This window comes from Sciurus carolinensis, unplaced genomic scaffold (assembly GCF_902686445.1).
Source record: "Sciurus carolinensis unplaced genomic scaffold, mSciCar1.2, whole genome shotgun sequence".
NCBI lineage: Eukaryota > Metazoa > Chordata > Mammalia > Rodentia > Sciuridae > Sciurus > Sciurus carolinensis.
Window position 1 is genome coordinate 746,909 of NW_025920168.1, and position 21,884 is coordinate 768,792.

Below are 21,884 nucleotides of genomic sequence, written 5' to 3' on the forward strand. Positions count from 1 at the left end.
AACAACTCAAAGTATTCCCATTTACTGATGACATAATTCTATATAGATGGCCACCCAAATCCACAAGAAAGCTTCTAGAATACATAAACAAACTCAGAAAAGTAGCAGGATATAAAAAGAACAGCAATAAATCAAATGCATTCCTATACACCAATGACATATCTGCTCAAACAAAACTCAGGGGAATTATCCTCTTCACAGTAACCTCAAAGATAAAAACAAAACATTGTGAATCAACCTTACAAAAGAGGTGAAAGATTTCTAAAATGAAAACTACAGAACACTAAAGAAAGATCTTGAAGATGACCTCAGAAAATGGAAAGACCTTCCATGTTCTTGGATTGGCACAATTAATTTTGTCAAAATAGCCATACTACTAAAAGAACCACACAGATTTAATACAATTCCTATTACAAAAATCTCAATGATGTTCTTGATAGAAATAGAAAAAGAAATCATGTTATTCATTGTACAAATAAACTCCACCACCATCTTGCCTACCTTTAAGCCACAGTAACCATGGGTCAGAGCACACCTGAGTCATGAAACTACTGACCAGAACCAGGTCCTTCTCAAGATTTTATTCCCTCAAATTTGCCCCCAAAATTAAAGGCACAGCTGCCCCTGCAGGAATTTCTGTATATCCTCAGGACCTTGAATTTACCAAATTGCCAAATGGTTTGGTAATTGCTTCTCTGACTAACTATGCTCTGGGATTAAGAATTTGTTTGTTCATTAAAACAGGCAGTAGATATGAGGACCCCAGCAATATAGAAACCTCACATTCACTGCATCTTGCATCCAGTTTAACTACAAAAGGTGCTTCATCTTTCACGATAACCCAGGGAATTGAAGCAGTTGGTGGTAAATTAAGTGTGACTGCAAATTAAGAGTCCGTGTGGGGTGATGTTGACGTTGAATTGAGACCTACTTAATGTCATTACAACACCAGAATTTCATCTTTGGGAAGTGGCTGCCCTTCAGTCTCAGTTAAAGATTAACAAAACTGTGGCTTTTCAGAATCCACATATTCATCTCATGAAAAATGTGCATGCTGCTGCTTACTGGAATGCCTTAGCTGATTCACTGTGTTGTCCTGACTATAGGATTGGAAAAGTAACATCAGAAGAGTTATATCACTTCATTCAGAACCATTTTACAAGCACAAGTGTGGTTTGGTTGGGCTTGGTGTGAGCCATCGTGTTTTAAAACAAGTTGTTGAACAGTGTCTCAACATGAGGGGTGGCCTTGGTTTATCTGGTGCAAAGGCCAAATATCTCAGAGGTGAAATTTGAGAACAAAATGGACACAGTCTTGTGCATGCTGCTGTTGTAGCAGAAAGTGTTCCATAGGAGTTGCAGAAGCACATGCATTCAGTGGTCTTCAGCATGTCCTTGGTGCTGGACCACATGTCAAGAGGGGTAAAAATGACACTAGCATCTTGTACCAGGCTGTTGCCAAAGGTAATCACCAGTCATTTGAACATTCTGCTTTCAATGCCAGTTACTCGGATCTGGGCCCCTTGGAATTTACACTATCTCCCAGGCTGCAGCTGCTGGAGATGTTATGAAGGCTGCCTATAACCAAGTACAAATGACTGCTCAAGAAAACCTTCTCAGTGCAGATATCCAGGTTGCCAAGAACAAACTGAAAGCTGAATATCTAATATCGGTGGATGTCAGTGGAGTCTTCTGAGGGCTTCCTGTATGAAGTTAAATCCCAGGCTCTAGTTGCTGGTTCTTACATACCACCATCCATGCTCCTTCAGCAAATTGACTTGGTGGATAACACTGATGACATAAATGCTGCAAAAAATTTTTGTTTCTGGTCAGAATTCAATGGCAGCTAGTGGAAATTTGGGGCATATACCTTTTGTTGATGAGTTGTAACCCTGAAGCACACACAGCAGGGGAGAGAGTGGAACATTATCCATCCAGAGCAGCAAACATATGAAATTCAAAAGTCTATAATAATTTATATTTTCCTCAACCAAATAAAATATCATAAAACATAAATCCAGGTAATTAATCCCAGGTGACATAGAGTCAATAAAACATTTTGCTTAAAGATAAAATGAAAAATAAGAAGCCCAGAATAGCCAGAGCAATTCTCAGTGAGAAAAATGAATGAGGAGGCATCACAATAAAAGACCTTAAATTATACTACAGCTGAGCATGGTGGCAACTGCCACTCAGGAGACTGAGGCAAGAGCATTGTGAATTTAAAGCTAGTCTCGAAAAATGAGGCATTAAACAAGTCAATGAGATCCTGTCTCTAAATAAAATAGGGTTGGACATGTGGCTGAGATTTCAGGAGTCCTTGAGTTCAATCCCCAGTACCCACCCCTCCAAAAAATTATACTATAGAGCTGGAGTAGAAAACACAGCATAGTATTGGCCCTAAAACAGAAATGAAGTCCAGTGGTACAGAATAGAAGACACAGAGACATACTCACATAAAAACAGTTACCTCATACTAGAGAAAGGTGCCATAAATATACACTGGAGAAAAGGTAGCCATTCACCAAATGGTGGAGGGAAAACTGGAAATCCATATGTAGCAAAAACACATTAGATTCCTGTCACTCACCCTGCATAATACTCAAAGTGGATCAAGGATCTAGGTATTAGATCAGACACCCTTCACTTAGTAGAATACAAAGTAGGCCCAACTCTCCATCATGTCAGTTTAGGAACTGACTTAATCAGCAAGACTTTTAAAATGCAAAAATTAAAATTAAGAATCAATAAATGGAATGATATTAAACTGAAACACTGCCTCACAGCAAAGAAAACAATCAATAAGGTCAACCTGGGGCCTACAGAATTGGAGAAAGTCATTCCAACCTGCACCTTAGATAGAGAGTTAGTCTTCAGGATATATAAAGAACTCAAAAAAATTAACATCAAAAAATAATAATTCAATCATGAAATGGGCAAAGGAACAGGTAGTTCACAGAAGAAGAAATAGAAATGGTCAAGAAATATGTGAAAAGATGTTCATCTCTAGCAACCAGAGAAATGAAAATTTAAAATGCAATGAAATTCCATCTCACTCTAGTAAGAAAAGCAAATGTCAAGAATACCAGTAATAATAATATTGGCAAGGATTGGGGGAGAGCTGTTGGGGCTCCAAATTGTTGCAACCACTCTGGAAAACAATATGGAGATTCTTTATAAATCTTTCTATGGAACCACCACTTGACCCTATTATCCCACCCCTCAGTGTATAACCAAAGGACTTAAAATCAGCATACTACAGTGACACAGCCACATCAATGTTGATATTAGCTCAATTCACGATAGCTAAACTGTGGGAAAAATTTGGTGTCCTTCAACGGATGAATGGTAAAGAAAATGTGGTATACATATACAATAGAACATTACTCAGTCATGAATGAGAATGAAATTATGGAATTTGTCCATAAATGGATGGAATGGAAAAATATCATACTAAGTGAAATAAGCCAGCACCCTAAATCCAAAGGCCAAATGTTCTCTGATATGTGGATATGAACCCACAAGAAGGCAGTGTGGGGAGGGGAAGAATAGAAGTCCATTGGATTAGGCAAAGGGAAATGAATGGAAGGGAGAAGGGAGGGAAACTGGAAGGACAACAGAATCAATCAGACAAAACTGTCTTAGCCCTGTATTTGGATACACAACCAAGGTAATCCCGCATCATACACAACCAAAATAATAGGATCCTAATTAGATTAATGTATATTCTATGTATATATAATATGTCAAAATATATTCTAATGTCTTGTATAACTAAAAAGAACAAATAAAAAGAATACAAATAACAAGAAGTGATGGTGAGGATGTGGTGAAAAGTTCACACTCATACATGGTTGGTGTGACTGCAAATTAGTGCGACCACTTTGGAAAGTAGCACGGAGATCCACCAACAAACTAGGAATGGAACCACCATATAACTCTGCTATCCCACTACTTGGTATACGTCCAAAGGGTTCAAAATCGATATACAAAAGTGACACAACCACATCAATGTTTCTAGCTAAGCACAATTCACAATAGCTGAGCTGTGGAAACAAATCTAGGTGACCTTCAACAGATGAATGGAAAAAGAAAATATGATGAGATGCCTTTTGATTGATGAATGGATGAAGGAACTGTGATATATATACACCAAGAAATATTTCTCATTCTTAAAAAAGAATGAAATTATGGCATTTGCAGGTAAATGGTTAGAGTTGGAGAAATCCATACTAAGGAAAACACACCAATCACCCAAAACAAATGACCAAATGTTTTCTCTAATTATATGGATGTTGATTCATAATGGGAGGGGGAAGCAAGGAATGCAAGAACTTTGTATTAGGCAGAGGGGAGTGAGGGAATGGGAGGGGAATGGAGGTGGGAATGATGGTGGGATGAGATGGAAATTATAACCTAATGTACATGTATTCTATGAATGGTGTGACTTTGCATTATGTACTACCAGAGAAACAAAATGTTGCTCTCCATTTGTGTACAATGAGTCAAAATGCATTCTGCTGTCAGGGATAACTACTTAGAGCAAATAATAAAAAATAAATTTTTATGTCCTGATTCAATTTGGGTAGGTTATATATCTCTAGAAATCTGTCAATGTCTTCAAGATTTTCTATTTTATTGGAGTATAAATTTTCAAAGTAGTTTCTGATTACCATCTGTATTTCTTTAGTGTCCATTATATTTCCTTTTCCATCATGAATTTTAATTTTTTTTCTCTTTTCTATTCATTTATATGGCTAAGGACTTATCAATTTTATTTACTTTTGCAAAGAATCAATTTTGTTTCATCAATTCTTTGAATATTTGTTTCAATATAATTAATTTTAGCTGTGATTTAAATTACTTCCTGTCTTATCCTGCTTTTGGTATTGATTTGTTCTTGTTTTTGTAGGGTTTTGAGATGTAATGTTAGATTATTTTTGTAGACTCTCTATTCTTTCCTTGAATGAGTTTAATGCAATGAACTTTCCCCTTAACCCTGCCATGATAGTGCTGTAGAGATTTTGATATGTTGTGTTGTTATTCTCATTTATATCTATGCATTTTTTTTCAATCCTGATTTCTTTTGCTATCCACTGGTCATTCAATAGCATATTGTTTAGTCTTCTGGTGTTAGAGCAGCTTCTATTTTTCATTTTATCAATCTTTTCTAATTTCATCCCATTGTGGTCTGGTAGAATAGAAGATGATATTTCTGCTTTATTTGCATTTATTAAGAAATAATTTGTCGACTAAGATAAAAATCCATGTTATAGCAGGACCCTAGTGCTGATGAGAAGACAGTGCATTCAGTTATTTATGAATATTTATGTATGTCTGTTAAGTCTCAATTATTCATTGTATTTTTATTTCTATTGCTTATTTAGTTTTTGTTTGGAGGATCTATCCATTGCTGAGGTAGGTGTGTTCATGTCACCCAGTATTATTTTGTTGTGCTCTATTTGATTCTTGAAGTTCCACCATTGTTTGGGGAGTAAATATTTATGACTATCATGTCTTGTTGATGTATAATTACCTTGAGCAGTATGAAATGACCTTCTTTGCTCCTTCTGATTAATTTTGAGTTGAAGTCCACCTTCTGAGATATAAGGTTGAAACCTCATTTCTTTTTTTTTTTTTTATTTTAAACAAATGGGATACATGTTGTTTCTCTGTTTGTACATGGCGTAAAGGCATACCATTTGTGTAATCATAAATTTACATAGGGTAATGTTGTTTGATTCATTCTGTTATTTTTTCCCTTCCCCCGCACCCATCCCACCCCTATTTTCCCTCTATACAGTCCTTCCTTCCTCACTTCTTAACCCCCTCTCTAACCTTAACTCTGACCTTAACACTAACCCCTCCCACTCCCCATTATGTGTCATCATCCACTTATCATTGAGATCATTTGTCCTTTGGTTTTATTGAGATTGGCTTATCTCACTGAGCATGATATTCTCCAATTTAATCCATTTGGCTGCAAATGCCATAATTTTATCATTATTTATGGTGGAGTAATATTACATTGTATGTATATATACCACAGTTTCTTATCCATTCATCAATTGAAGGACATCTAAGTTGGTTCCACAATCTGGCTATTGTGAATTGAGCAGCTATGAACATTGATGTGGCTGTATCTCTGTAGTATGCTCATTTTAAGTCCTTTGGGTATAGGCCAAGGTGTGGGATAGCTGGGTGAAATGGTGGTTCCATTCCAAGTTTTCTAAGAAATCTCCACACTGCTTTCCAGAGTGGCTACACTAATTTGCAGCCCCACCAGCAATATATGACTGTACCTTTCTCCCCACATCCTTGCCTACTCCTGTTGTTGCTTGTATTCTTTTTTTTTTTTTTTTTTTTTTTTTTGTGGAGCTGGGGATTGAACCCAGGGCCTTGTGCTTATGAGGCAAGCACTCTACCAGCTGAGCTATATGCCCAGCCCACTTGTATTCTTGATAGTCACCATTTTAATCGGAGTGAGATGGATTCGTAGAGTGGTTTTGATTTGCATTTCTCTTATTACTAGAGATGTTGAACATTTTTCCATATGTTTGTGGATTGCTTGTGGATCTTCTTCTGTGAAATGTCTAATCATTTCCTTAGCCCATTGGTCGATTGGATTATTTGCATTCTTGGTGTAGAGTTTTTTGAGTACTTTATAGATTCTGCAGATTAGTGCTCTATCTGAAGTATGATTGGCAAAGATTTTCTGCCACTCTGTAGGCTCTTTCTTTGCATTGCTGATAGTTTCCTTTGCTGAGAGAAAGCTGTTTAGTTTGAATCTATCCCAGTTATTGATTCTTGCTTTTATTTCTTGTGCTATGGGAGTACTGTTGAGAAAGTCTGGTCCTAAGCCGACATGTTCAAGCTCTGGACTTACTTTTTCTTCTATAATCTGCAGGGTCTCTGGTAAGATTCCGAGGTCCTTAATCCATTTTGAGTTTTGTTTCATGCATGGTGACAGATATGGGTTTAGTTTCCTTCTGTTGCATATGGATTTCCAATTCTCCCAGCACCATTTGTTGAAGAGGCTATCTTCTATTTTGTTACCAATACCATGCCGTTTTTGTTACTATTGCTTTGTAGTAGATTTGAAGGTCTCATATTGTGATACCCCTGCTACCCTAGTTCTGCTAAGGTTTGCTTTAGCTATTTTGGGTTTCTTATTCTTCCAGATGAATTTCATAATTGCTTGCTCTATTTCTGTAAGGTACATCATTGGGATTTTAATTGGAATTTCATTGAATCTCTATAGCACTTTTGGTAGTATGGCCCTTTTGACAATATTAATTCTTTCTATCCAAGAATATGGGAGATCTTTCTATCTTCTAAGGGTTTCTTTAATTTCTTTTTAGTGTTCTGTAGTTCTCATCATAAAGGTCTTTCACCTCTTTTGTGAGATTGATTCCCAAGTATTTTTTTTTGATGCTATTGTGAATGGGGTAGTTTTCCTAATTTCTCTTTCTGAAGATTCATCACTTATGTATAAAAATGCATTAGATTTATGTGCATTGATCTTATATCATGCTACGTTACTGAATTCACTTATGAGTTCTAAAATTTTCTGGTGGAGTTTCCTGATTCCTCTAAGTATATATATCATATCATCAGCAAGTAGGGATAGTTTCAGTTTTTCTTTTCCTATTCTTATCACTTTAATTTCTTTGGTCTATCTAATTGCTCTGGCTAGAGTTTCAAGGACTATAATGAAAGAAGTGGTGAAAGATGGCATCCCTGCCTTGTTCCAGTTTTAAGGGGAAATGCTTTCAGTTTATCACCATTTAGAATGTTATTAGCCATGGGCTTAGCATAAATGGCCTTTACAATGTTAAGGAATGTTCTCACTTTCCCTATTTTTTCTAGTGTTTTGAGCATGAAGCGGTGCTGTATTTTATGAAATGCTTTTTCTGCATCTATTGAAATCATCATGTAATTCTTGACTTTAAGTCTATTGATATGGTGAATGACATTTATTGATTTCCTGATGTTTAACCAACCTTACATCCCTGAGTTGAAACGCACTTGATCATGGTGCACTATCTTTTTAATAAGTTTTTGTATGCAATTTGCTAAAATTTTGTTGAGAACTTTTGTGTCAATGTTCATTAAGGATATTGGTCTGAAATTTTCTTTCCTCGATGTGTCTCTGTCTGATATAGGTATCACGGTAATATTGGGTTCATAGAATGAGTTTGGGAGGGTTCCCTCCTCTTCAATTTTATGGAATACTTTGAGAAGTATTGGAATGAGCTCTTCTTTAAAGGTAATGTAGAACTTGATTGAGAACCCATTTGGTCACAGACTTTTCTTTGTTGGTAGGCTTTTGATGACTTCTATTTCATTACTTGAAATTGGTCTATTTAAATTGTGTATTTCCTCCTCCTTCAGTTTAGGCAGTTCATATGTCTCTAGAAACCTGTGATGTCTTCGAAATTTTCTATTTTATTGGAGTATAGATTTTCAAAATAGCTTCTAATTTTTTTGTATTTCAATCGTGTCTGTTGTGATATTTCCTTGTTCATTCCGAATTTTAGTGATTTGGATTTTTTCTCATGTTCTCTTCATTAGTGTGGCTAAATGTTTATCAATTTTGTTTATTTTTTCAAAGAACTGACTATTTATTGTGTCAATTTTTTGTATTGTTTCTTTTGTTTCAATTTCGTTGATTTCAGCTCTGAGTTTATCTATTTCCTGTTTATCTGAGTTTATCTGAGTTTAATCTATTTCCCACTACTTTTGGTGTTGGTCTGTTCTTTTTTTTCTAGGGCTTTGAGCTGTAGTGTTAGGTCATTTATTTGTTGAGTTTTACTTCTTTTATTAAGTGCGCTCCGTGAAATAAATTTTCCTCTAAGTACTGCTTTCATAGTGTCCCAGAGACTTTGATATGATGTTTCTTTGTTCTCATTTACCTCTAAGTATATTTTAATTTCCTTCCTAATACTTCTGTCATCCATTCATCATATATAGCATATTGTTTAATCTCCAGGTGTTGGAGTAGTTTCTGTTTTTTACTCTTTCATTTATTTCTAACTTCAATCCATTAGTGATCTGATAGAATACAAGGTAGTGTCTCTATCTTCTTGTATTTGCTAACATTAGCTTTGTGGCATAATATATGGTCTATTTTAGAGAAGGATCCATGTGCTGCTGAGAAGAAAGTGTATTCGCTCTTGGTTGGATGGTATATTCTATAAATGTCTGTTAAGTCTAAATTATTGATTGTGTTATTGAGATCTATGGTTCTCATTGTTCAATTTTTGTTGGAAGATCTGTCCAGTGGTGAGAGATGTGTGTTAAAAATCACCTAGTATTATTGTGATATGGTCAATTCGGTTTCTGAGATTGAGAAGGATTTGTTTGACATACATGGATGAGCCACTGTTTGGGGCATAGATGTTTAAGATTGTTATATCTTGCTGATTTATGCTTCCCTTAAGCAGTATGAAATGTCCTTCTTTATCCCTTCTGACTAACTTTGGCTTGAAGTCCACATTATCTGAAATGAGGATGGATACTCCAGCTTTTTTGCTGAGCCCATGTGCATGGTATGTTTTTCCCATCCTTTCACCTTTAGTCTATGGGTATCTCTTTCTATGAGGTGAGTCTCTTGCAGGTCAGCATATTGTTGGATCTTTCTTTTTAATCCAATCTGCCAGTCTATGTCTTTTGATTGATGAATTCAGACCATTAACATTCAGGGTTATTATTGAGATATGATTTGTATTCCCGGTCATTTGGTTCATTTATTTTATTTTATTTATTTATTTTTTTGACACGACTTGGTTCCTCCTTTATTTGACAATTCCTTTATGATAATTCTTCCCTTTGCTGATTTACTTCTTTGTTTTTCATATTTTCCTCATGGAAAATTTTGCTGAGAATGTTCTGTAATGCTGACTCTCTTTTTGTCAATTCCTTTAGCTTTTGTTTATCATGGAAGGAATTTACTTCATCGTCAAATTTGAAGGTAAGTTTTGCTGAGTATAAGATTCTTGGTTGGCATCAATTTTCTTTCAGGACTTGAAAATGTTAGTCCAGGCCCTTCTAGCGTTTAGGGTCTGGATTGAAAAATCAGTTGATATCCATATTGGTTTCCCTCTGAATATAATTTGGTTCTTTTCTCTCACATCATTTAAAATTATGTCTGTATTTTGCATGATAGGTATTTTCATTATAATGTTCTTTGGTGTGGGTCTGTTGTATTTTTGTGTATTTGGAGTCCTATAAGTCTCTTTTTCTTGATTTTCCATTTCATTATTCAGATTTGGGAAATATTCTGATATTATTTCATTGAATAGATTGTTCATTCCTTTGGTTTGTTTCTCGAAGCCTTCCTCAATCCCAATAATTCTTAAATTTGGCCTTTTCATGATATCCCATAGTTCTTGGAGATTCTGTTCATGATTTCTTACCATCTTCTCTGTTTGGTCAATGTTGTTTTTGAGATTAAATATTTTGTCTTCAATATCTGAGGTTCTGTCTTCCAGGTGTTCTATCCTATTGGTTATGCTTTCTATGGGGTTCTTAATTTGGTTTATTGTTTCCTTCATTTCAAGGATTTCCGTTTGTTTTTTTTTTTCAATATCCCTCTTTATTGAAATGATCTTTTGCTTCATGTATTTGCTCTTTTAACTGTCGATTGGTGTGATCATTCAATGCCTGCATTTGCTCTTTCATCTCACTGTTCAATGTCTGCATTTGCTCTTTCATCTCATCGTTTGCTTCTCTGATCAATTTAATTATGTACATTCTGAACTCCCTTTCCATCATTTCTTCTGCATGCTGTCATTAGATTTTATTGTTGTAACATCTAGATTTGTTTGGGGCATTTTCTCCCCTTGTTTTCTCATATTGTTCAGGAATCAGTGGATCATTAAGATATTGCAGATTTCCTCTATTGACTTATAATGTCCCTGAAGATTGCTAGTATATCCCCTCTTATCCTTCAGTAGCCTGAAATCTTTGAGGATGTTGATAATGCAGTGTTCCACAAGGAAGCTGCCTCTCTAAGGGTAGTGACCTTCAGGTGGGGTATATTCCCTGCTAGTGGGCAGAGGTGCCTCCACTTGTTGACCAATGTTCATCCAAAGGGGAACTAGGCTGCAGGCTGAGACACGGCCTGTTTGGATCTTTGTCTCTGGTTTTACTGTCCTTGTGGGAAAACCTCACCCAGCAAGGAAGACTCACCCGGTGGGGAGGTCTCGCTGCTCAGTTCTCCTCCTAGAGGTTTCCCTCAATCTACAACAACTGCCTGGGCTGGGCTGTCTTCCTCTGCATCGTTCCCAGTGCCCAGGACCTACCTCCTGGGCCTGGGAGCCGCACCCTTTACAGACGAGTCTCCTTAGACTGCCTTTCCTCAGAGAATCTGCCTGTAGTCCTGGAAACTTCACTCCGACCGTAAGCATGTCTTTGTGTGGCTTTTCCACCAAGAAGCCACCTAGGTCCTGGGACCCTGCTCTGCACCTAACTGCCTGGCTATGCGGCCCCTCCTCTGAGCAACCACCTGGAGCCCTTTACATTCGCTCCGAGTCCCAGCGACCCGTAGAAGTCTCTTCCTCCCGACAGCCACCCTGTGTTCCATCATGGTCACTAGGAGTCCATCCAACTCACTTCATGTCTCCTCCTCCTGCCAACCTTCCTTACCCCTGGGCAGTCACTCCAAGTACAAATGACCCCCTCCATTCCTCCTCCTCCTCCAGGTAGGCCCCCGGATGTTCAGCGGTGGTCGCTCAGAGTCCAAGCGACCCGACACATGCCTCCTGTGGGCAGCCGCCTGTAGCTCTGGTGTGGCCGCTCCGAGACCAAGCAGCCAACTGTGCTCCTCCTCCAGGCAGGCCCCTGGTGTTCAGGAGTGGTTGCTTTGAGTCCAAACAACTTACCACTCGCCTCCTCCACTGAGCAGTCACCTGGAGCTCTGATGCAGTCACTCCGAGTCCAACTGAACCACCGCGCTCCTCCTCCTCCTCCGGGCAGACCCCTGGTGTTCTGAAGAGGTCGCTCTGAGTCTAAACAGCTTGCCGTGCAGCTCCTCCTCTGGCAACCACCTGTACCTCTGGTGCAGTCACTCCAGACCAAGTGACCCACCGCGCTCCTCCTCCTCCTCCTCCAGGCAGGCCCTGGTGTTCAGGAGCGGTTGCTCTGAGTTCAAACAGCTCGCTGTGCAGCTCCTCCTCTGGCAACCGCCTGTAGCTCTGGTGCAGTCACTCCAAGTCCACGCGACCCGCCGCGCTCCTCCTCCTCCTCCTCCGGCCAGGCCCCGGTGGTCAGGAGTGGTTGCTCTGAGTCCAATCAGCTCACCACACAGCTCCTCCTCTGGGCAGCTGCCCGGAGTACCAGTGGTTGCTCCGAGTCCAAGCGCTGTGCTGAGCAGCCTCCTCTATGATGCTCCCAGTTGTCTGAGTTCACTGCTCCAGCGGGGCGAGGAGTGTCTTGCTGGGCAACTCTACTTCACAAAGTTCCCTGTGTTCCGGGACTACCACCCCATCAGGGACGCCTCCCCAATGGGAGAGACTCACCTGGCGGCTTTGAGTTGGTCCCGAGTCTCTCACTATCTCCTCTTTTGAATCCTGAGTCCTGAAGCAACATGAAATGCAGCCACCCTCTAGTCCGCCACCTTGAAACTGATCTGAAACCTCATTTCTTTATGTGATCCATATTAATGATTTTTTTTCATCCTTTTACCTTTAGTCTGTGTTTGTTTTTTTTTTTTTTTTTTTTTTCCCTAGGTGGTGGATCTCTTGGAGACAGCATTTTGTAATGTCTTGGTTTTAGTCAAATCTGCCCATCTATGTCTTTTCATTGATGAGTTTAGGCCATTTACACACAGTGTTATTATTGAGAAATTATTTTCATTCACTGCCATTTTCATTTATTTCTAGTTTTAATTTGAATTTCTTCCTCCTTTGATTGACTATTCTTCTGGTGTAGTTCCTCCCTTTGCTGTTTTTCACTTTTTCCCCATTTCTTCTTCATGAAATAGCTTATTGAGTATGTTTTGTAGTGTGAGCTTTCTAGTTGTGAATTTTTAAAACTCTTCAATACCATGGACAACTTTTATTACTTTGTCAATTCTGAAGCTTAATTTTTCTGTGTATATAGTATTCTTGACTGTCATCCATTTTCATTCACAAGTTGGTACATATTATTCCAAGACCTCCTAGCTTTGAGGGTCTGGGTTGAGAAATCAGCTGCAATCCACATTTGTTTCACTCTAAATATGTCCTGTCATTTTTTTTGGCAGACTTTAAATCTCTATCCTATTCTGTATGAGATTTTCATAGTAATGTGCCTTCTTGTTGGTCTGTTGTAATTTTGTATATTGGGGGCCCTACATGCCTCCTGTATTTGCTTTTCCATTACATCTTTAGCTTTGGGTAGGTTACCATCATTATTTCATTGAAAATTTAAGCAATTCTTTGGTTTGTATCTCTACGACTTCAACTATCCTGATGAATCCTAAATTTGATATTTTTGGGTTACCCTACATTTCTTGGAATTTCTGTTCATGGTCTCTTAATGTCATTTCTGCACAGTAAACTTTAATTTCAAGAGCATGTATTTTATCTCCACTGCCTGAAACTCATTCTTCCAAGTGATCTCTTCCACTTGATGATGCTTTCCATGAATTTTTAATTTGGTGTTTGATCCCTTCATGTCAAGGATTTATGCTATGTTGATGCCCAACCTGAAGAGACTCTGTGCAAGCATTTATCAGCTTTTACCTTTTCTCAGGCACATAGCTCCCATGGATACAGGAATTCTCATGCAAGACAACCATAGTGTTTCATCAGCACTGCTACTCCTGAGCCTTCTTGCTTAGCAGTAACTTTAGACAATGCATTTCTTAAGTGCTGCACATAGCTCCTGACATTGCACATTGCAACTGTGGAAAAGCTCCATAAATGTTTCTATTTCTGTAACTTTCTTGAGCACAAAGATTAATTCTTGTGTAGACTTTAACTTGATTATGAGACATATATCAATAAAATTGCTGGAGTAGCTCCTTAGACACTGATTCTCCATCAGAGAGCAGTGCTCCACTTGATCTCAGCTATCTACATTATCCATGTGTATGCATTTTACTAAATGCCTCATGGCCCCTTGCTGGTACCATGAGTTTGGCTGTCAGGTCATGGCAGGATAGTAGGAACATGCCTCAGTATCATAAAAACTACATATGCTAAACCCAAGGTCAACATCATTCTAAATTGAGAAAAATAGAAAGTGTTCCCTCTAAGAACTGGAACAAGACAGGGATGCCCTCCTTCATGACTTTTATTCAATATCATCCTTGCAATACCAACCAGAGCAATTAGACAGGAGAAAGAAATTAAAAGGATACAAATAGGAAAAAAAAAAAAAACTCAAACTACAACTATTTGCTGATGACATGATTCTATATTTAGAGGACACAAAAAATTCCACCAGAAAAAAAATGCACCAGAAAACTTCTACAACTAATAAATGAATTCAATCAAGTAGCAGGATAAAAAATCAACACCCTTAAATCAAATGTGTTCCTATACATCAGTACTGTATCTAATGAAAGAATAATTAGGAAAAGTTCCTCATTCACAATAGCCTCAAAAAGAATAAAATACCTGGGAATCAATTGCAACAAAAGAGACAACAGACCTCTAAAATGAAAATTATAGAATTTTAAAGAAAGAAATTGAAGAAGACCTTAGAAGATGGAAAGATCACCCATGCTCTTGGATAGACATAATTAGTATTGTCAAAATGGCCATACTACCTGAACAGTTCTACAGATTTAATGCAATTTTCTTTAAAATACCAATGATATTCTTCAAGGGAATAGAAAAAGTAATGATGACCATGCCTGTGGCACATTAATGTAATCCCAGTGGCTTGGGAGGCTAAGGCAGGAAGATCTTGAGTTCAAAACCAGCTTCAGCAAAAGTGAGGCACTCACTGAGGGCTAAGCAACTCAGTGAGACCTGGTCTCTAAATAAAATATAAAGTAGGACTGGGGAAATGGAGCAGTAGTCAAGTGCCCCTGAGTGCAATCCCCAGTACTCCCCCCAATAAATTAATCATGGAATTAATTTGGAAAAATAAGAGATCCAGAATAGCAAATGCAAGCCTTAGCAAGAGTGAAGCATCAGGCATCACAATACCAGGCCTTAAACTCTACTACTGATCCATAGTAACAAAAATGGCACCAAAAAGACACGAAGACCAATGGTACAGAGTAGAAGACAGAGACAAACTCACCTAAATGGAATTATCTCATACTAGACAAAGGGGCCAAAAATGTTCAGTGGAGAAAAGATAGCCTATTCAGCAAATGGTGCTGGAAAAAGTAGAAAACCATTTGTGACAAAATGAAATTAAAACCCTATCTCTCACCCTGCACAAAACTCAACTCACAGTGCTCTAGGCATTAAACCAGGAACCCTGCCCCTAGGAGAAGAAAATTGGGCCAAAATTTCCATCTTGTCAGCTTACAAACCAAATTCCTCAGCAAGGTTCCTAAAACCCAAGAATTAAAATCAAGAATCAATAAATGGGATGATATCAAACAAAAACTTCTTCACAGAAGAGGAACAACTCAAGAATGTGAAGAGAGAGCCTACAGAATGGGATAAAATCTTTACCATTGCACCTGAGATAGAGTGTTTGTCTCCAGGATATACAAAAAACCAAAAAAACTTAACACTGAAGAACCCAAATAACCCAATCAATAAGTGAACAAAGAGACTGAACAGACATTTCATGGAAGAAACACAATTGATCAAACAAATATATGAAAAAACATTCAACATCTCTAGCAATTAGAGAAATGCAAATTAAAACTACACTAAGATTTTATCTCACCCCAGATAGAATGGCAATTATAAATAAAACAAGCAACAATAAGGGTTGGTGATGATGCGAGGAAAGGGTCCACTCATACACTGTTGGTGGGTCTGCAAACTGGTGCAACCACTCTGGAAAGCAGTATGGAGATTCCTCAGAAAACTTAGAAGGTAACCACCATTTGACACAGTTATCCCACTCCTTGGTTTATACCCCAAGGATTTAAAATAAGCATGTTACAGTGAGGCAGCCATATCAATGTTTATACCAACTCAAGCCACAATAGCCAAAATATGTTGCCAACATAGGTGCCCTTCAACAGATGAATGGATAAAAAAATTCATATGTATTATATGTATGTATATACACAGACACACACACACACACACACACACACACACACACACATATATATATATACATACCACATTTTCTTTATGTATATATAAGAATGAGAAATTATCCTCCATCTATATATGGTGTATCAAGGTGCATTCTGTCATGTATAACTAATTAGAGCCAATTTTTTAAAAAGTAGTCTCTTATTTCTCTCTAGCTATGAGAGAAAACATTCACCATTTGACTTTTCATGTCTGACTTACTTTACTTCGTATGATTCTGTTTAGTTCCATCCATTTATGAGTAAATAACATAATTTTCTTCTTCTATTTGGCAGAGTGAAGCTCCACCGTGTGTATAGCATGTTGTCTTTAATGGATCATCTCATTGGGCAACTGGCCTAGTTCTGTAATTTGGCTATTGTGAGTTGAGATTACCTTCTTCCAATTCTTAGAAAAAGAGCTTTAAAATTTCTACAAGTGAGCATGACATTTTCTGTGAGCTATTATTCAATGCCTTTAAGGCATTGATGTAAATCCCTTTGTGTGCAATTTGTAGTGAGTTTTTATCACAAAGGGATACTAAACTTTGTAAAATGATTTTTCTGTGTTTTTTAGATAAATGTTATTTTGTTATTTTAATTATGATACACCATATTCTTTTTATTTTTATTACTTCTTTTTAGTTATATGACAATAGGATTCATTTTGACATAATTATAAAAACATGTGGTAAAATTTGTCCTAATTCATTACCCAGTATTTCTCTTTCCCCTTACCTCCTCCCTCCCTCTGTTCCCTTTCCTCTTCTCTACTGATTTTTTGTCCATTTTGGTAAGTTTTTCAAAGTTAGTGTCTTGTGTGTGAACATCATGGTAAGATTCACTGAGGTATATTCATATACATAGAAAATTTAGGTCAGATTTATTCCACTGACTTTTCCTCCCTTATCACTCCCTTCCTCTCTTCCCTTCATTCTCCTTTGTCTATTTTGATCTTTCTTCTACTGTTTTGTTTTGTTTTGTTTTGTCTTTGTTCTTCCACCCCTTATTTTGGATTAGCTTCCACATATTGGAGAAAACATTCACACTTTGGCTTTTGGGCACTGTCTTATTCCACTTATCATGATAGTCTCCAGGTCCATCAATTTACTGACAAATGTCATAATGTCATTCTTCTTTATGGCTGAATAATAATCCATCATGTATATATACCACATTTTCTTTATCCATTAATCCGTTGAAGGTCACAAAGTGATTTCAATCAGCTTGTTCTCAAACATCCAGCAAAGCAAGTTATAATGAAAAGAGAGCCCTATCTGGGCATTTAACAAAAGACAATATTTCTTTTCATGTAACTTACGATGTGCACTTGTGTCAACCCAACCAATAGCAAATAGAGCTGGAGGCTCTGAAAGAAGAATTTCTGGACAGGAGTGCCTAATATCTATCAAAAAATTCTATCAGATTCAAAAGCATTTTATAAGTCAATTTAAGTCTACAAATCTTTCTAATCTCCTACATAGGCATACTTAATCTGTACTTGACATGGCTATTTATCTCTAAGTGACAGAAATAAAGGGATATCTACTAAACACAGAAGAAATGCATATAAAATGGTATTTTACAAAAATGAGAAGACACTAAGTATCTTAACTACATCTTATTGGGGTATCTCTGACATTATAAAAATTAAGTGTTTTATTAAATTCCTGATAACTCTGAAATGGAACAAATATCCTTAAAGATTTGCCTTCCCAAATAGAGGCCATGCCCTCACTGGTCTTGTCATGGGAACATGTTTTTAACTCTTGTACCTCCTGGTGAAAATTACTGGTTTCTATCATCATCATGATATTCATTCACATATTCCAGATGCTGCAGCAATTATTTTGTATTTATCTCATTGTAGTAATCATGTCTTATTTCTGTCATAGAAGCACCCACCTCTCAGGTGACTCACAGACTATTCTTTCTGAACCTAAATTTTAACATGGACCCCACAAATGACCCAAAATATTCCTAAAAGGGAAACTCAAACTGTTTGTCTGAAATCACTCCCCTCCAGACTGAAGCAGCCAGAGAAGTCACCATCCACAGAAAGAGTGGGGGGAGGGCTTTAAATGAATGTAATACTGGGCATTCAGAGCAGGTTAGGTACTGAGGATGTAGGATATAATAAAGTAATTAAGAAATCCTTAGGGCACAGCTGCCACCCCTGTCAGATGCATCAGCCAGAGTCGTCCCTCCATGAGCAAAGTGGAGAGATAAGAAAATTAAAGGAACTAGCAGAGTTAGGAGACCTGATGCATGTCTGGTACCACCCAACTAAACTGGGAGTCACACTGCACAGTATCTTTATGCAGGACAGAAGCAACCATCTCTGCTGGTTGCAGGCAGAAGACATAGGAAGAAACCATTTTGCAGTCATGGCCCAGGGTTTATTCATGGGGGAGCCAATTCCTGGAAGACCCAAGTTTGGCCTAAAATACAGATCTGGGAAACTCACATAGCATGACATAGACTATGCCGAATTGACAGTGATAAAATAAAATGTGGAGGGATGTTTATAGAGGGACGACTGGTTGTGGAAACCCATCCAGCACCATCTCCATGCCCTCCAAACTGGCTACTGCTAGGACCAGCAGGGAGAGACATGCCTGTTCAGGAATTCAGAAGGGTGTCAGCAGGACAGATTGATTTTGGAGACTGAACCCAAGGCCAAGAAACGTGGGGTCCGTGGGTGATGTAGTGGACTAAGAATTTGGTCCTCAACCACACGAGGGGAATACAGGGAATATCACTGGGGTGTAGTCTTCTGGTGTGGACTGGCAATTGCTGGGCCATCAGGGGCACTGATTTAAAATCTCCAGACCTATTGGCATTCAGCAAAGAACCTAGAGCCCACCTAAGCCTAAACCATACCTACAGCATTTTCATCTTCAGTATACGATTCACAGTCCAGCCATCCACCTGGAGGGTGAGATATCCCAATCCAGATGACTCCACCAAACACTGATGAGAATAGAAGAAGAGAATCTTTTAAACTCCAATGAAAGCAATTCTTTAAACTTTCATTGGGGTTTTTTTTTTTTCTCTTTTTGTTTTTCTTTTCTCTTTTCTCTAATTTTGATCTGAATGTTTCACCATTTGTACATATTCACATTTGTATTTTTCTCATTTCTAGCACTTTTGAAGGCAGTTACTTTTCAGTTTTTTCAGGACTAGGAAGTTTGATTAGTATATTTTCGGTTCTATATTGTAGTATATTCTTTTAAATTTTTTACTTTTTACTTCATATATACATTTTTTTCTCTTACTTTTCTGTTTCCTTTGATTCACTTTCTCTCTTGTCTTCTGCTACCAGCCCAATTCTATTGTTTTCACTTCCAGTCTTTCTTTAATTATTTATTTCTAACTTTTTCTTGCTCCCTCAAAATCATCACATTCTATATCACTTCTGTTCTCTCCCTGTGCACCACTTGAAATTTTGAACCCATTTGCAAGGTTACCATTTTTATCATAGGCAATAACTGATCATATCACTTCTGTTCATAGTGTCAATTAACATTGCAGATATAATAGCAGCAATTACTTGGCTTAATGCTGTATATTTTTTGCTTTCTCTGTTGTTATTATTTGCTTCCCCACAAACTTTGAAGTATTGGAAACATTTAGGGACACTACAAGTCCACAGGGTAAAAACTGTCCTGCCTCAGACCCATACAGTTAGATGGGAAGACACACAAACCACACGAAAAAGTAAGGGAACAAATTTCTCCAAACATTCAAAGGTACTCCATTGACACCACAGTGGAAGGAATGTCAGAGGAGTTCAGAATGTGCATAGTGAAACTAATCTGTTAGTTAAGGAATGAGGAGCGAAATCAGAGAGAAAATACAGGAAGTAAAAGATCACTTCAATAAAAAGATTCTGAAAAAAAAATGCAAAAATCCTTGAAATAATGGGATCAACAAACCACATTAAAAATTCAATAAAACACAGCACAAACAGACTAGGTCACTTGGAAGATTGAGTTTCAGACAATGAAGACAAAATATATACTTTTGAAAATAAAGTTGAGAGATGATGTTAAGAGACCATGAATAGAACTCCCAAAAAATGTAAGGATAATGTGAAGAGATCAGATTTAAGGTTTTCCATTCATAATCACCTTACTAACCATTCAAGTTGTAAACACGTTTGCAAACTTGTTGTTTTTATTGTAGAGGATAACAGATCATGTCATTTCTGTTTATTGTGATAACTATCACTGTAGACATAGTAGCAGGAACTATTTGGTTTAATGCTGCATATTGTTTGCATTGGTTGATATTATCCTTTGTCTCCCCATAAATGGTGAGGCACTGGAAATCTTCAGGGACACTATAAGTCTAGAGGGTAGAAACTGTACCCACTCAAATCCATACTATAAGCTGTGTAGATGTGTACATAAACAGATAGCATGAAAAAGCAAGGGAACAAATTACCCCAAACAAACCAAGGTACTCCAATGACAGAATCCATTGACAGCACTGAAGAAATGTCAGCAGTTTAGAATGCACATAGTTAAAGGATGTGTGAGGTAAATGATGTAAGGAGTGAATTCAGAGTGATAATAAAGGAAATAAACATCACTTCAGTAAAGAGATAGAGATTCTGAAAAAAATGCAAAAATCCTCAAAATGAAGGTATCAAAAACCAAATTAAAAATTCAGTGTAATGCATTCCCAACAGACTAGATCAATTGGAAGATTGAGTTTCAGGCAATGAAGACAAGATATATAATCTTGAAAGTAAAGTTGACCATGGAGAAAAGATGTTAAGAGGCATGACCAGAAGTTCCATGAAATATGGGATAACATGAAAAGACCAAATTTAAGATTTTTCAGGATGAAAAAAAGCTTGGAGATAGACACCAAGGAATGCATCATCTTTTCAATGAAACAATATGAGAAAATATCCCACACCTAAAGAATAACATGGAAAATCAAATAAAGGAGACTTACAGGACCCCAAATATACAAAATTGCAACAGACGCACACCAAGTTACAGTATTATGAAAATGCCTAAGATACAGAATAAGGATAGAATTTAAAGACTGACAGAGAATAATGACTGATCACATTTAGAAGGAAACCAATCTGGATCCCAGATGATTTCTCAACCCAGACCCTCAAAGCTATGAAGTCCTATATTAATATATACCAAGTTCTGAAAAAATGAGTGCCAGTCAAGAATCAATACCCATCAAAATTAAGTTTCTGAATTGGTGAAGAAATTAAAACCTTCCATGATAAACCAAAGGTAAAAGATTTCACAACTAGAAAGCCTGCACTAGAAAACACACTTGATATGATTTTTCATGAAGAAGAAATAAAAAATAAAAGTGAAAAACAGTAAAGGGAGGAGCTACACTAGAAGAATGGTCAATCACAGGAGGAACTAATTCAAATTAAAAACTTGAAATAGATGAAAAAGAGGGAATAAAGATCATTTCCCAATAATAACGTTGATTGTAAATGACCTAAACTCATCAATCAAAAGACAAAGACTGGAAGATCGGATTAGAAAAGAAGATCCAACAACATGCCCTCTCCAAGAGACTCACCTCATAGGCAAAAACATCCACAGACTGAAGGTAAAAAGATGGAAAAAACCATATCACTCACATGGATCTCATAAACAACTAGGGTTCCTATCCTTCCTTCTGATAATGTG

General features: G+C 37.4%; 1 pseudogene; it reads left to right on the forward strand.

The window, feature by feature from the left end:
• Positions 1–542: 542 nt before the first annotated feature.
• On the forward strand, positions 543–1,889 carry LOC124974691 (cytochrome b-c1 complex subunit 2, mitochondrial-like; annotated as a pseudogene).
• Positions 1,890–21,884: the final 19,995 nt, after the last annotated feature.